Below are 10,000 nucleotides of genomic sequence, written 5' to 3' on the forward strand. Positions count from 1 at the left end.
ACTGAAATGATAGGCACCTCCCAACCCTCCATACACACGCCTTCTTTCACATACCTATTGAAGGTAGATCTCGTGGGTGTGTCTGACTTATTATTCCTAAAAGTTATTTCGTGAGTCGTATAACAATGACGATTTAACAGTAAATGAAGAACACTTCATATGAAACGTTAAATATTCTAAACGAACAAGGTAAAACGACAGTGGATGTCCAGTAGAGAGTAGGGTTGCCCTGCTGTATGGGACCGGAAAAACAGCCATGAAATTAAAGTAAATATGTACTATATTGCAATATTCATGGTCTTGATATAAATATTCAAGGCCTTACAGTTGCGTCCAGACATTATGATATTCTTTTGTATTCAGAAATTTTGGTTTCTAATATGAGGCACTCATATATAGTAGGTTGACCAAGGCACCAGCAACGCGTTGAGATACTACCACTAGAGAGTTATGGCGTCTTTTGACTGGCCAGACAGTACTACATTGGACCCTTCTCTCTGGTTACGGTTCGTTTTCCATTTGCCTAAACATACACCAAATAGTGTAGCTTATTCGTTACATATTTTCCTCTGTCCTCACACACCTGACAACACGGAGATTACCAAACAATTCTTCTTCACCCAACAAGTTACATCACTGTTATAATTCAGTGGCCACTTTCCTCCTGCCAAGGTTATCAGAGATTTTTTAGCTATGGTAAGCATCTCTTCTAGGAGAAGGACAATCCAAAATCAAACCATTGTTCTTTAATCTTAGGTAGTGTCATAGCCTCTGTACCATGGTCTTCCACTGTCTTGGGTTAGAGTTCTCTTGTTTGAGTGTACACTCGGGCACACTATTTTATTATATTTCTCTTCCTCTTGTTTTGTTAAAGTTTATGTAGTTTATATAGGCTATATTTATTGTGATGTTACTCTTCTTAAAATATTTAATTTTTCTGTTTTTTTCCTTTCCTCACTAAGCTATTTGCCCTGTTGGAGGCCCTGTGCTTATAGCATCCTGATTTTACAATTAGGGTTGTAGCTTAGCAAGTAATAATAATAATAATAATAATAATAATAATAATAATAATAATAATAATATAAGCTCCTTATTACTGGTTTTAGGAAGCCAATAATGCTGAAACGTGATGCCATCCCTAGGGCCAGGGGGATGGGGTTATATATTAGGACCCAGTACCCTGCTTCTCATAAATCTTGCTATGAATGTGGATGTCATGATATTTGTGTAATGAAAGTTAGTGGTAGGCTTGACACCTTCTCTTTGTGTTCAATCTACCGAAATTAAGACATAGATGATTCTATCGTCAATTGTCTTCTTACCAATATGGCTTGGATAAGAGAAAAGGATTGAAAGGCCTCTTTAGACTATGTTGGTGATTTCAATGCTCACCATAGGCAGTGGTCAAGTTTTGTTTCTCCTACCAATCACCATAGCTTAAGAGCTTTAGACTTTGTCTATGAATGAGCCTGTGAGAAAATCATAAATGAAACTACTCACAGGTACAGAAACTCCTTGAACCTCGTATACGCTTACTCCTCTGCCTTTATAAGAAGTAAGTTTAGTTCCTTAGTCCTGACATCTGATTATGCCTTGATTTCATTTGTAGTGAAGACTAGGCAGCCTGTTCATAATATGTTATACTCTTGTAAGATCTATATGAAATGAAAAGCAGACTGGAATCGAATTTTTCATAATCTTTTTTACTTGAATTGGTCACAATTGTATAGTAGTGTTCATTCTTTTGTCCCTTTGAATGAGAATTTAGTCAACATAATTGATAGCCGTATCCCTTCTCATGTGCTAAGGTACCGAGTGAAGGACGAACCATGGTTCAATGATGATTGTAGACGTGCTTATTTGGAGAAATCGGAGGCCTATCATCTTTGGAAGAGTAACAGATCAGATTTGACCTGGAATAACTATACCAAGCTTAGACATTGTGCTCAGAGAGTTTATGCTTCAAATATAAAGGAATACAATCTAACTATAAAAGAAACCCTTTCTGGTACAACCCAGGAATATAAGTGGTGGACTACCCATAAATATGCAGTCTTTGGTGTAGATGCAGTAGTTCCTTTACTTCAACCAGATGGCTCAGTCACTCACTGTCCAAAGAGAAAAGCAACCCTTTTGGCTGATGTGTTTGATAATAAGAAGAGTATTGAGAAATTCAAACTTCCTCATTCATGTTTTCCTGAGGCTGAACAAACTACTTTAGCTTTTAGATGAATGAAATTATAGCTTTGTTACTGGTCCTTGAGGCTTATACAGGTGTAAACCCAAAATGGTATTTCCCTTTGTGTTTTATAAGGACTGCAGATTCCTTAGTTCCCAAATTATTAGAAATTTTGCGCTAGTTATCAAGAAGAGGAGCTCTTAGCTCTTGTTGGAGAATTGGTAATGTTACTCCACTAAGTAAAGGTTTTTGTGGTAGCTCAAGTTCAACTGATTACTTCCTAATTCCCATAACTCTTATATTACCTAAATTGTTTGATCGTCTTTTGGCAAAACGTCTTAATAGACTGTTGAAGGTAATCATCTGGTCCATACTTTGCAATTTGGTTTTCGTAAAGGCCTTGGAGCATGTGATGCCCTTCTTATTATCTCCAAAGCTGTACAAAAATCCCTTGATTGTGGTCATTAAGTTCCTATGATTAGTCCTGATTTTAGTGATGCCTTTGACCGTGTTTAAGTTTAGGCCCTTGTTTCAAAAATTCAAAGAGTTGGGAGTGGATGGGTCGTTTCTGAGAATTATTCTTTAATTTTCCAGTAATAGATCCTAAACTGTTGTTGATGATCACCATAGTAAGTAGAGGAATGTAATATCTAGTGTTCTTGACGCTAGTGTTTTTGGCACATTACTTCTTTTCTGATATACACAAGAAATAGGGTTAGGCCTAGAAAACAATTTGCTGCATTTGCAGATTATTTTACTCTCTATGCATCGATTCCTGCACCTGAATTTATATCTGAAGTTGCTGAATCTATTGGTAGATCTATAGCTAAAATTAGTGCATGGTGCAATCTATGGAGTAGGAGGTTGAATCCTAACAAAACTCAGAGTATGATTATTAATAGGTCAATAACAGTGGCTGCTGAACATCCGGATCTCAGCATTGATAATGGTTCTTCAACTATGTATAAATCTTCTCAAAACTTAGGTGTGATTCTCGACAGCAAATTTACTTTCGAGAAACTCATTAAGTCTAGGTCTTCTTCCATTGCGAAAAAGACGGGCTTATTGTGGAGGTCTTTTAAGATTTTCAGTAATTAATCTATTCTGAAGAAGTGTTTTAATTATCTCTTCTTACCTTGTTTCGAGGGTTGGTCTCCTTGTTTGGTCTTCAGCTGGTGAATTTCAACTTAATTTGTTCGACCGGAACTTACGGTCTATTGAATTTCTTATTCCCGATCTAGATATTAATCCTTGGCACCGACGTTCAATTAGTTCATTATATATATTTTATAAGATTTTCCTAACTCTGACCATCATGTACAGTGCATTCAGATATTCCACCTGTGACCAAGTTGTCGAGTGGTCTTCCTAATTTTGTAGCTGAATCAGTAGAGCTTAAAATATTCAAAATTGCAGCAAACGTTTTTTATGCTGAATATGCCAACATTAATCTTATGATAGTTATATATGAATTATCTGTTAAAATGATGTTAATGTTTTTTTAAATATATAATTTTAAGTTTTCATAACTTTTTATAACGTTTATTTATCTCATTTTTTCCTTTCCTCACTTGCCATCTTAGTTTTCTAAATAAGGTAGTATCTTAGCTAGTAATGATAACAAATTTAATATTCCCCTCATATATAGTGTAGATTAAAAACAAAATATTTAAACCTACATCGTTGTATATATATATATATATATATATATATATTATTATATATATAATCTATTGGAATCACCATCTTTTTAAGTGATGTATATCGTTTAGATTTACAGATAGCCTTTTATGGCACTAGTAGAAAAATAATTTTTGGAGCTTCAAATTAGTTTATATATTATATAAGTTATCTTGAGCTTTGTTTAAAAACAATTCTAAACATCCTTTCCTTCCGTTGTAATGAAAGCGGCTTTGAAAATAACGATGAAATATTTCACAAAATGTGACATAGCTGAGAATTTTACGATCTATTGTACCGTTTTCTCTCATTACAGAGAAATCATATCGAATTAATCACATAGGACATAAGCGTTTACTATATTACATAAAATTCAAATTTCATGTTATATTTACGTCTGCTTTTTGTTAAAAATGACATCATGTAAAAATTATGGCCAACAGTAATGCGCTCGTTTTGGAGATATATAGTTATTTCAGCGTATCATAACTGGTAGTTAGTGAGAATGATTTTAGTGGTTGTCAAATAACAGAGGTTTTCGACTGATTATTTTGATCTGCGTCTGAAAAGGGGATTTTAGCGTATATGTACAGCTAAATTTTATCAGGATTGTATTAGTATTATAAAGTAGGTATTTATGTGTATTATATGAAAATAATACTAAAAATAATATTCATATGGTATTGATAATATCTATAAAACAAATTTTTTTTATTAAGACAATAGATTTGCTTTCTTTATAAGAAAAAAAATGAAATTTTGACGTTAAAGCAATCTGCATAAATTCAATTACAAGATATGGAAATCCAGAATAAGAATAAATTTCACAATAATAAAATTTTATGTGAAATGATGCCTCTAATAAAGTGAAAATTTCGAGAAATGTTACAAAATGAATATAAAATATAATAAAGGGATATTTAAAAACTTAGTTAACATTAAAAGGTGAAAAATGGAAAACTTACATTATAACAAAACCCCATTTTAATAATATCTTTTCCATAAATATATATAGTGGATAACCTTTAATTTTCTGGTCAAAAATGAGAGAAAAATATATAACATTTATAAAGTTGTTACCTTGAAAGGAATTTCCTTATTGTAAAATGAGTGTGAAAAAAAAAACAAAAAAAAAAAAAAACGAAGGACTGTTAACAGGCTATCTAATATAAAAAGCATGAATTGAGTACCCTTTGTAATGATAAAAATAATAATAATAATAATAATAATGATAATAATAATAATAATATTCCCTTTATGATAAATAGCAGGATAATATATATATATATATATATATACACACACACACATATATATATATATATATACACTATAAATATATATATGCATATGTGTATGTATATATATATATATATATATATATTTATATATATATATATATATATATACATATATATATGCATATATATACACACACACACATATATATATATATATATATATTTAAATATATATATTTATATATATATATATATATATATATTTATTTATATATATATGTATATATATATATATATATATATTTATATATACATACTGTATATCATCATCATCATCATCATCATCTTTATATTCATCATCAGTTATTACTTATCCACTGCAGAACACCCTAGTTAGTTGATCCCTCTTCTTCTCTACCTTTTTTTACTACTTTTACAATATCTAGGGACCGTTTTTATGATTCTTTTTCCGTCTTTTAGTGTCAGTCCTATCATCATTCTTTCCTTATCCCTTTGAGTTGTAATTAGCTATTGTTCTAAGGCCTTAGGAAGACTCTAATTTTCTGAGGCATAAGTTAATATCAGTAGGATCATCTCATTAACTACTCTTCCTATATATATATATATATATGCATATACATATACATACATATATATATATATATATATATGTGTGTGTGTATATATATATATATATATATATTTATTTATAAGTATATATATATATATATATATATGTATACATATATATATATATATATATATTTAATATGCAATTATAGCTCTCTGGTGTGGGCACTGAAATATATTATATTATGACTCGTGAATGACAACTATATATATGATAGTATATATACTAAGCCTGGTAAGTTAATCAACCTCTTGAATTCCAAACTTGCTTGTTCGGTTTCAGATTAGAATATTATACTTGAAAATATTAATATACCAATTCTGGAAGAGTAAAATAACTGCCAGACAGCAATATATAAAACACTGAATATCCTAAGGTCTCTTAAGTACACTCAAAACTAAAGTGGTTAATTACTTTTAAGTATTATTAAGACATTTGAAACTTACTGTGTTTCTTAACAGAATACGAGTGGAATATGATTCTTAAAAAAAATGGTGATCGGAATAATACACCCTTAACAAAAATGAATATATTCTAATCAAACTACAATACCTTGAAAGAGTTTGCATGGTAAGAAAACAAAGTCACTGGAAACATTAGTTCTGAACAAAACTTACATATATATATATATATATATATATATATATATATAAATATGTATATATTGAGTATCATTAATTTGAGGGTGCGATCACTGAACTCTGTTATAAGTGACGAGTCCAAGAATCATAAGGTGATGTGTTTGACAGTATATTTCCATCAAAGGGGAAAATTCAGCAAAACCTAACAATTCAGCATGTTTATAGAGCAAGCTGGCATCTTGCTTGCCGAGGGTCAGTCAGTACCATTCGAGATATCAGTAGACAAGGTATTCACCTATTTTTTGTAATAGAGTGAAAAAAAACCTTATTACGATGTCTCATTATCCGATGAAATTGGGCATGGATGCAAAACAATATAGCAAAACGAGATTGTATATTTATCTCTAGGAGTAAACATACTGCAATAGGATATGTATACAACGGATTAAACTTTATTGTACTCTGAATATTATTCTATCACTTCTCATTGTTTTCACATCATAAGACATTCCTGATGAGGGAGAGCATTCATCATATCTGACAGTATTTCGTCAATAAAGATGCCTTAATGGGGTCGTGGCCAGTGGGTGGGCACCCGGGTGGGCACAAGATTTTCATGGGTTAGCGCATGCCCACCCACGCCCACCCATAGTTGTGCTACTGGCCAAGAGATACTCAACGAAAAGAGCTGAAGCACAGCCAATAGACAATTCACCAAGAGATTTCTTTTCAATGAAAACTGAAACATCATACCACTAAGATAACACCTCCTTGATCTTTTTTGAAGAAATAGATGCTTCGGGTTCGACCTCCTCCTCACTATTGATCTCTTGCAACACCACCAAATGGTAATTTCTCTACAACTGGATCTACATCTCCTTCATGAGTTCCTCTTGATGATCCTAAACAAGGTCGTTGAGTTCTGCTTCATTTCACTCCATTAACATGGAGTTTCATAGAGACACAATCTTTTCCAACACAGCGGGCTTAGGCAACAGGATGCAGAACAAACCCTTCGAAATCCCTTTCAGTTTTTTCCCTGCTTAATTGAAGGTTCTTGCCGTTGAAATCTGCCATGTATCATCCATATTTTTCAAACAATTAACCATTTTGGAATGGTCCTTCCAATATTAGATATTTGCGAGGTTAGTATTATTTTTGGCATGAAGACATTTCCTAATGGTTTGAACACACCATCGTAAATTTAAAAAGGTCCTCTTGGTCACTGGGCTGGAGGAGTGTAATGTTGTTGAGATGAATGGGAAATTCGACACCTTAATCAATAAAATTCGTCAAAAATGTCCTCTTCAAGACTGGTCGAGCTGCCAGAGGCATTATCTTTGATGAGAACACATTTAATTGGTAGGTTATTTTTCCAAGCAAATATTTCTTAACTTTTAGACCAAAGGACCGTTCTACTCCATTATGTGGAGTAGAACACATTAGCTCTTAACATCACTTGAAAATTTGGTTTCAAGATCTTGCTACTCCTAAAAGTTCACAGTTTGTCAGAGTAATATACCAACATGGTTTGATCATGCAGTCACAGCTGGCATTATCATTTAAGGCTAAGGTTGGAGTCTATTTATATTTCATTGATATATACCCCGGCAATTTCTTCTATTCAGCCATGTATGGCTGTCCTCCAATGTATATATTTTCCAACAAAGGCCCATATCATCACAGGTGAAGGAAAAAGGTCAACGAGCTCCTGTTTTCATATATGTGCTCACAGATTCCCCATGCGTCTTTTTATAATATGATCATACTATCCATGACTGGCTTTAAACTTCTACCCTGGCAATTTCTATAATCATTCAGCTGCTTCCCTTTGATTCAAATCTTCGGAAAATGCCCGGCATTCTCACAGATAATATCTCACCAATGCTATCCTCCAGCAAGCTGCTTTTCTTTAATCTTTGGGAACAGAGTTCTCTCCACCTCTTTTTTTAGATTTTTTTTTTTTTTTTTTTTTTTTGTAGCTTAGGCATGATAGTTATGCGATTGTATGCCTTCATGCTCCTGTTAGCACCGCTATGTCTGAGGATGTACATATGATTGATGTACTTTTTCATAAGTGTGTGCCGGCTAATTCATGCATTATATCCTCCTCATCATGTGTTTTTCCTTCTCAAAAACATTCTTACAGCTCGTTTTCTTAAAACTTATTACTTATAACAAAATATGTTCACAGTGAAAATCCCATATGTTACGCAAATGCAACACAAGAGTTGCTTGGAAGATATATACAAAAGTCGAGGACCCCATGAGCTGAACAAGTGATGCTGGCTTAGAACACTCCTAAGTGCATAGCCGTCTAGTGTTAGTATCTATAAGCGCTATCATATCTCAATATTGTACTCGTACCTCAATGCAAAATCCGTATGGAGGGTGGCTTGTATCAAATTACAAAATTTGCTTGGAAGTGGGCTGATATCTTGGAATGCCTGTTTGTTAACGTCTTAATGTATCAAGGTGTTACTGGGTATATACACAAACACACACACACACACACATACACACACACACACATATATATATATATATATATATATATATAAATATAATATATATATATATATATATGTTTGTGTGTGTTTGTGTGTGTTTGTATTTATGTATTTATAAACTGATTTATAAGTCAGTAAGGTAGAAGAAAAAAGAGAACTTTAGCAAGAAGGAAAAACTCACCAGAAGGGAAGATCATAAATTCAAGAACAAAAGAAAATGAAAGAAACTGAATTTGAACATGAATACAAAAGGATATATACATAACTCCGGCTCCATTGAGGAAGAGGAACGCCAAAAAACAATGAAGTGTCGGGGACAATAGAGAAAAAAAAAAAACTTGCAGTAGCAATGTGGTGATGGCAACACAAAAAACTGCAACGGCTAAAAAATAATTTCATTTCCCATAAAAGGAGAAAAAATAGATGAATAAATATATATAAAAAAAAACACGTACTAAGGCAAAGTGTTAGTATCTATAAAAGCTATCATATCTCAATATTGTTCTCGTACCGCAATGCAAAATCAGTATGGAGGGTGGCTTGTATCACATTACAAAATTCGCTTTAAGTGGGCTGATATCTCAGAAGGCCTGCTTCTTAAAGTGTTTATATGCCAAGGTGTTACTGTGTTTATATATATACTGTATATATATATATTTATATATATATATATACACACACACACACACATATATATATATATATATATACGCACACACACACACACACACATATATATATATATATATATATACTGATTTATAAATCATTAAGGTAGAAGAGAAAAAAATAACTCAAGCAAGAAGGAAAAACTTACCAGAAGGGAAGAACATATTTTCAAAAACATAAGAAACTATATTCGAACACGAATACAAAAGGATATATAAATAACTCTGGCTCTATTGAGGTAGAGAAAACCCCAAAAACAATAAAGTGTCGGGGACAATAGACAAAAAAAAAAAAAAAAATAAAATCTTGGAGTAGCAATGTGGTGATGGCAACACAAAAACTGCAACGTCTAAAAAAAATTTCATGTCTCATAATAGGTAAAAAAAAAAAAAAACAGATAAATAAATAAATAAATAAAAACACGTACTAGGCAAATGAATGCAGATCAGATGCATTTATAAACTTTGGCTGTAACCTACAAGAGAAACAACACCATTAAAACTAAAGGA

Source organism: Palaemon carinicauda, chromosome 14 (assembly GCF_036898095.1).
Source record: "Palaemon carinicauda isolate YSFRI2023 chromosome 14, ASM3689809v2, whole genome shotgun sequence".
Taxonomy (NCBI): Eukaryota; Metazoa; Arthropoda; class Malacostraca; order Decapoda; family Palaemonidae; genus Palaemon; species Palaemon carinicauda.